The sequence below is a fragment of the Vulpes vulpes genome, chromosome 8 (genome assembly GCF_048418805.1).
Source record: "Vulpes vulpes isolate BD-2025 chromosome 8, VulVul3, whole genome shotgun sequence".
Taxonomy (NCBI): Eukaryota; Metazoa; Chordata; class Mammalia; order Carnivora; family Canidae; genus Vulpes; species Vulpes vulpes.
In genome coordinates this window covers 56228484-56236643 of record NC_132787.1, presented here as the reverse complement: position 1 = coordinate 56236643, position 8160 = coordinate 56228484, and the positions used below count along the sequence as shown (strand labels likewise).

Below are 8160 nucleotides of genomic sequence, written 5' to 3'. Positions count from 1 at the left end.
AAAAGTCTCAAGTGTTAACATTTTGCTATATTTACTCTCCATATATACATATATATGAATATGAACACTTCTATATAATCAAATCATTATCATACCCAAGAGATGTAACATATTCAAATTTCTCTATTGTCTCAGAGAGGCATTATAGATATTTTCCTAAACTCTAGAATCCAATTAGCATATCTCATTTAGTCTTCATATCTCTTTAAGTTCTTTTAATCTAGGGAAGTTCCCTGATAGCTTTTATTTGACATTTTAAAAAAAGATTTTATTTATTTATTTGAGAGAGAGCATGAGAGAGAAAGAGAGAGCACAAGCAGGGGGAGTGGCAGGCAGAGGGAGAAGCAGACTCCCCAGTGAGCAGGGAGCCCAATGTGGGGCTTGAACCCAGGACCCTGAGATCATGACCTGAGCTGAAGGTAAACACTTAACTGAGCACCAAGACGCCCCTTATTTGACATTTTTGAAGAGTCCAGAGAAACTGTCTTGAAGAATATTCCACAATTGCCTTATGATTAGATTCAGGTTAAACTTTTTTGGCAATAAGGCTCCATAAGTGATGTGGGAACTCACTCTTAAGCACAGCCCTTGCTGTTTTTGGAGCACTCACAATGAACATACTATCAAGTTCCTTACCCTTTAGGCACTCTTGAGTTAAGACAACATTAATCACACGTAAGATATCACATGCATACAAACTACCCACTTAAAATGATCAGATTTTTAAAATGTATCTATTTTTAAGGCTGGCCACAGATCCCATGAGGGTATTTTGGAAGGCGGTACAAATCCATTATTTTACTGGCTCTAGCCTTAGAAGATATTTATTAAGGGGGAGAGGATTCAGCAAGAGGATGGAAGTGTCTGCAGGCCTGTGGACTTTGGTGACGGTAAACCTGAAATCTGCAGCGGGTCAATGGGAGGAAAGAACCTGGCCAAAGGGAAAAGGAAGTCAAGGAAGCCACAGAGTAGCTGAGAGAGGTAACATGGACCAGGCTACATTGACAGAAGACTTTCAAACTCAAAGAGCTCTAGCTGCAGTGTTTAGTAAACATTTTCGTACTTGACGAGAGTTTGCCCTTGGCAAATTATATCTTTTTGTTTCTAAGAAATAAAAAAAGGAGAAGGCTTGAAAAGCCTTTTGGATAGAAAATAGCACTGAGAGAAACAATATTTTGATGAGTTAGTGCTAAATGAATTAGAAACATGTGGACTGAATTTCCCTTGAAATACAAATGGATTGAATAATTAATGGAAAAAGCACTTGGCAAAATGTACTTGAGGTTTTTATTGAACCCAAACCAAAACATTTGAAAATATTTTGAAATATGTGAAAAGTACAATATACATCTGGATTTGCCCAGCCCTAGTAAGGATACAGGAAATATTATTTTTATTTAACATTTATGTGATAGCTGCAATGTGCCTCAATCCTGAGGTATTTCTTACAATGGCCCTGTGGTCTAGGTTGTAATTATTATTTTCATTTAGGGCAAGAAATTTACCAGCATTCATACAGTGAGCTGCAAGTAGAAGATTCTATTGGTCTGTATTCCTTAGAGATTTTTAGTAGGAATCTTAGGCCAGCAGACACAAAACTTGGGTCCAAGTTCTGGCTTTAATTCTCATTGGACCAATCTAACTGCATATTTTTTGTAGATTTCATCAGTATGTACTTTCTCCCTTCTCCCTACTAATGTATTTTACTTAAATACTATTCTGCAAGATGTTACTATCACTACATCAGCTTTCTTTGGTGATGACTTGTCAACTCTATCTGTGGTAGGCAGAATAATGATCTCCCAGAAATGTCCACATCCTAATCCCTGGAACCATGAAGAAGTTATATTAGGCAAAAGGAAATTAAAATAGCAGATGGAACTGGGGTTGCTAAGTAGATGACCTTAGAAAAGGAAATTATCCGGGGGTAATGTAATTACAGCAATGCTGCAGAGTAGATGAGGGAGGTGGAGAGAATCAGAGAAAGAGATATAATGACAGCAAGAAGGTCAGAATGATGTGATATGAGACAGACTCAACCCGTATGGCTGTCTTTGAAGACTGAGATAAAGGGTCATGGTCCAAGAAATGTGGGGAGTCTCTAGAAGCCAGAAAAGGCAAGGGGCCTCCAGAAAGGAATGCAGCCCCTGCTCACACCTTGATTTTATTTATTTATTATTATTATTATTAATATTATTATTTTAAGGTTTTATTTATTTATTCACAGAGAGAGGCAGAGACATAGGCAGAGGGAGAAGCAGGCTCCATGCAGGATCATGCCCTGAGCCAAAGGCAGGCGCTCAACCGCTGAGCTACCCAGACGTTCCAAAATTTGATTTTAGCTCCATAAAACCCATGTTGGACTTCTCATAGAACTGTGAGATAACACAATTGTTTTCCTTTAAGCCACTAAGTTTGTGGCAATTTATATAGCAGCAACAGAACACAAATATACATCTCACAACATCCTTTATTTTAATCTATTCTGTGCCTCTTAACTATATCTCTTATAAATAGCATTTAGCTAATTTCTTAAAAATCATTTTCATAACTATTGTCTTTTAGTGCTGTGCAATCCACTTACATTTCTTATGACTCTTGATTTACTTGAACTATTGCTGTCCTATTATTTTATTTTTATTCTTTTTATTATTCTTCTCTGCCTTGTGTTGTTCAATCACATTTTAAAAATTACTCTTCTTCCTCTAATGCGTTTTGAAGTTATACAATTTATATCATTCTGGTGATAACTTTACATTAGGAAATAAACTATTTTTTATTTTATTTAGTTTAGTTCCTCTAACATGCATATGGAAAAATGCACATGACATAATTATACAGCTATTGGAATTATAATAAAACAAATACAGCCAAATGACATGCTATACCATTGATCATTCAGGTCAAGGACTAGAATATTACTAGTACCCCAGAAGCTGCCTGGTACCTGTCCCAGTCACTAACCCTTCTTCCTCAAAGGTACCCACTATTGTGACTTTTAACAATACAATAAACTCGTTTTCTAAATTTTAGTACTTCTTAAAAAGATGGTATCATAGAGTATGTATATATTCTTTCTTGTGAGAATAATCTATGCTGTGAGTTGCTGTATATTATTTCCACCACTATATAGCATCATATGTGCACCTACAGAGATGTGCAAGAATGTTCACAAAAATATTATTAATAACAGCTCCCAACTAGACACAGCCTAAATGTCTACCAACAGTAGAATGGATACATATATTTTGGTACATTCATCCTTTATATTTTTAGCATGCATAATTAAATTAAAGTTAACCAATATCTTCATGTGTTCCTAAACAATCGAAGGACTTTAGGATAGCTTAACTCTTTCATGTTAATATTGCCTAGAATTTTATTTCCAAATTGATCTAAACCCAATACCTATTGGTCATTACCTTTACTTTAAAACAACAACAACAGCAAATACTTAGATTTAACAACATGTTTACTAGTTTCTTTGCTTACTTGCAGATCTAGTCTTTCTAATTTTTCTCTCCTTCCACATTAAATTCTCATTTTGCAAGCTTTGTGCAGTGGCACTATAAAGCCAATTAAATTTATCTGAGGTGTGAATATTGCTAATTAATTTTTCATTTTGCTAAAGTACATCCTTCTGTAATTCTTTTAGCGGGGATCTGGAGTAGTCAATGAAGTCTTTAAGGATGTTTTTGTTGCTGATAGAATTCTCAGTAGAATTAACCTCCCTTACCTCTTTAAAGATATTTATTCCACTTTAATTTAAATCTACTGTTGTTGATGGTCATTCCTTTATATGTAACATGTTGTTTCCCTCTGATAGTTTTTAAGGGTTTTAATGACCTATATGGTTAATACAACCTGTCTAGGTTTGGATTTACTTTTATCCTGCTCGAAACTCAGTGTGATTCTTCAATCTACAGAATCACACCTTTCTTCAATTCTGGAAAATCATATACATGATCCTTTCCAAAGTTCTCTCTTTATTCTCTTTCTTCTTTCGTTTTGTAACTCAAATAAAATAAAAGTTCAATTCTCTCTTTTTTTGTCTCTTACTTCTCTCTCTCTCTTTTTTTTTCTCTCTCTTTTTTTTAAGACTTTATTTATTCATGAGAGACAGAGAGAGAGAGAGGCAGAGACACAGGCAGAGGGAGAAGCAGGCTCCATGCAGGGAGCCCAACGTGGGACTCCATCCTGGGTCTCCAGGATCAGGCCTTGGGCTGAAGGCAGGCGCTAAACTGCTGAGCCACCTGGGCTGCCCCTCTTACTTCTCTTTTTTATCTCCCATCCTGTCAATATTTCCTTGATGGTTTTCTGTATGATTTTATTAGATTTGATTTCTAATTCTCTAATTCTATCTTCAGCTGTATCTAGTCATTTTTTAAGTCATATACTTGGCTTTTCATATCAGTGGTTATATTTCCTGTTTCTAGAATTCTACTTATTTCTCAAATCTACCTTTTCTCTTTTCTTTTTTGTTTCTTTTTAAAGATTTTATTTATTTACTCATGAAAGACACATAGAGACAGGCAGAGACATAGGCAGAGGGAGAAGTAGGCTCCTTAAGGGGAGCCTGGTGTGTATTCATTCCCAGGACTCTGGGACAATGCCCTGAACCAAAAGCAGATGCTCAACCGGAGTCACCCAGGCATCCCTCTTCTTTTCTTTTTTAAATGTCCTCTTTCTACTTTATATTACATTCATTATTTTATATCTGGAAACATTTTAGACACACTTATAGTTTTATTCAGATTGTTGCATTATCTCTAGCCCTGAGTGTGCAGATTTTTCTTCTTGTAGTGTCTTCCGTCTCTCCTGAATGGTAGTTCATCAATCATGAGAACTGTAATTATACTTTAACATCATCTTCAACACAAAATGCTTTCTGTTGTAGTTCTGTGTGTATGAGGATATGGGAGTACTCCTCTATATTATTCCATGAGGGTTCTGTGATTTCCTTGGACTCACTTCAGTTATCAAGGTAATTTCTCAGTTGTGGGTAACTAGCCCTATGAGTCTGTGAACCTCATAGCCACATACTATTCAAGACTGGGTTTTCAGTTCTCACATATTTTCTACTTACAGTTCCAAGTGGATTCTAAACTTCCTTACTTTTCACCCCTCCCTGAACCAGACTCCTGGACTCTCTTCCACTGTGGGTGTTTCCCTGCATATTTCCCTCTGAGCTAATTAGCATATCTCAGATTTAAGAAAATAAAAGAATTCTATCATCCTTCCTGGTCACTAGAGATTTTCAATTCTTTTTTTATTTTTTCCTTCATTTTGTTTTTATTATAGCATGTTTGCTTAATTTACAGCAAGCAGAAAATAAGCTGGGTCTTGTTTTGATCCAAACATTGATGTTTTAAAGGTTGTACACAATATTTGTTAAAAAGAACATATAAAAATACCTTTTTAGAAGCTTCTATAAGAAAGAAAATACAAAGTTTAACCCCACAACTTTCCTCTTTGCTAGAACTGCAAACTACTTCTACAGTTTTAAATAGACTTTTTGTTGTTTAAACTATACATCCAGGAAAATCTAAAAAATTAAAGAAACGTGCATATAAATGATTGCATAGCAGAACATGAACATTAACTGCAAACAGTAAAGAAATGAAAGTTAGAAATACTATCAAATATACAAAGGTTCTAGAATCAATCCTTTAAACACATTCCACAAACAGTATTTAAAAACCATCTTTTGTTCTTTTACAGGCAAGGCCTAGATTACTAAAACCAAAATTGAAAAAAAGTAATCCTCTAAAAGGAATCGTTTTCCCACAATCTTTCTTATACCTGCAAGCAAGCAATCTAAAATTTTAAAAGATGCTAGCTTTTATTCTGAAATGAGATTGGACATGTCCCTTTTATTGCCCCCCAAACGATCTCTCAGAGAAATGCTAGAAATTATAAATGGTTAGGGTCTTTTTTTTAAAGTCAGGTATTTATTGCCAGGTACTACATTGAAAATCAAACTCAGAGATGTGACTCTTAATTCTTTTTCCAATATATTTTAAATTTCATGGCACCATAGAATCACCTAGAATGGGAGTGTTCTCTTTCAACTTGCCTCACGTGAAATAAGCTGAGGTGTGAAGAACAAGCCTCCTTCATAAAGTGGTAGGCGAATTTTGATACAAATGCACAGGGCAGGTGCTAGAAGCATCAAAATTCAGTTTTTATACTCTGCGTATGCATAAACAAAACCTACTTTGAAACAATTTACTTGCTGCTTTTCAATAGCAGTAAGAAAACTAAGCAATATGACCAGCAATGCTCCTTAAAGTTTAGAGTAACTACATGAGAGCATTTTTCCCCTTAAAATGATTTCTGCCACCATTGACCTGCTCAAATTTTAAAGTAGTTCTTCCGATGTTTTTATGTTCCAAATCTTCAAGAAACCAGAAAAAAGTAGTGAAGGCTCCATGTTTCAGTCAAAAACTCAATCTTCCCCAATCCTACTTAACGCGGCTGGCATCATTCCCCAAGACAGCAGGGTTAACAAAAGAACTATTCCACGCTCTGTCTTAAATTAACTATTATCACGGGCCTAGACATCTTAACAAGACAAAAAGGTCCACCCTGAACCTAAATGTGTCTGATCAGTGTTGTACTGTGGCTACAACTTCACTTTTGTATCATTCTATCTTATTAGCAAGCTACATTTCTAGGTTAACAGTTCTACCAAATATGGATATGAAAGTTTATTTTTAATAAGACAATGTTGCAAATTATGGTCAACCAACATCTTTTCACCAATACTTCAAGCATAAAAAATGAGAATCTTTACAAAAATATACAGAGACACCACAAATTGGTAGCTGCCCATAACATTAAACAAACTGGACTCTTAAGAGTGGCTTCTCAACAGCATATCATTTTAATTATAACCATTTGCCTGGTACAGGGAAAACTGACAAGTGTTTTTTTAAGCATCATTGCAACATTGTATTCCTGATAATTTAAGTAAACCAAACTATGAGTAAATGAATGATACATGCCTAAAAATATCAAGGTTTTTACTATCAGTGGCCACTGGACTTAGGACTAGTCCAAGACCTTGATCTAGATTTTGACCTAGACCTAGATTGTGATCTTGACTGAGATTTGGATCTAGGTGGTTCTTTTTTCCTTGATTCCTTTTCATATCTTGAGCCAGACTTATAATGTGTTTTGGAATCTGTTTTAGAGGTGCCTCTAGTTTTGGTGTGAGATGCAGACCTAGAACGTGATTTAGCCTTCATTTCTTTCTTGGGCTGGGACTTGGACCGTGATCTTGAATTGGATTTAGATCTTGAAAAAGATCGATTTCGGTGTTTGAATCTATCATTGTCGGAATGGCTTCTGCTACGCCGTGGTCTTCCAGCCGGTCTACTGTTTCTAGGACTATAAGATCTTCTATAGTTGTAGTCAAAGGACCGGCTTCTTGATCTTCTTCTTTCATAACTTCGGCTTCTAGAACGTCTGTATCTGTCATAATCATCATAGCGTGAAGAACTGTACACATTCCTCCCTTCCTTGGCTTTCATTTGATTTGGAGTCTTTCGATCCCCCTGTGCGAACTGTATTTCAATTTGGCGTCCACAAATCCATTTTCTGTCCAAATTATGTAAAGCATCTTCAGCATCACGGACATCCTCAAATTGAACATAAGCAAATCCTCTTGGACGGCATGTGTAGAAATCAAGTGGAACATACACATCAACTATAGGACCATAACGACCAAATTCTCGTCGTAAATCTTCAGACCTGGTGTCGTCGGCCACGTTCCTTACGAACAGAGACGTGTTGGGGGGGCGCAGGTAGCGGGACATGACGGCGACGTGAGTCTCGGCAGGGGCACTAACGGGCTCAGGAAACCGTCCGCGGATCCGGCGGTAGAGCCTCAGACACTCAGCCCGAGGGCTCCGCTACGAAACCGCCTCTTCTCGAGATTTTCAATTCTTGATCTTGGCTCTATATTTAATTGTCCTTGCTATATTTGGGGGGGGGGGTAGAGAATTTGATGGGTTTGACGAAATAGAAATTTTTTATATCATCTCCAACTGATAAGAAGTCTGGGCAAATCACTTAATCTCTGGACATCACATTCTTCAAAATTAAATAGAGTGGATTGATTGATTTAGAGCAATTTTCAAAGCCTTTGGTCTCCAA

At 36.4% G+C, this 8160-nt stretch overlaps 1 pseudogene; it reads right to left on the bottom strand.

The window, feature by feature from the left end:
- Positions 1-5264: 5264 nt before the first annotated feature.
- Positions 5265-7931, bottom strand: LOC140599971 (serine/arginine-rich splicing factor 10 pseudogene; annotated as a pseudogene).
- Positions 7932-8160: the final 229 nt, after the last annotated feature.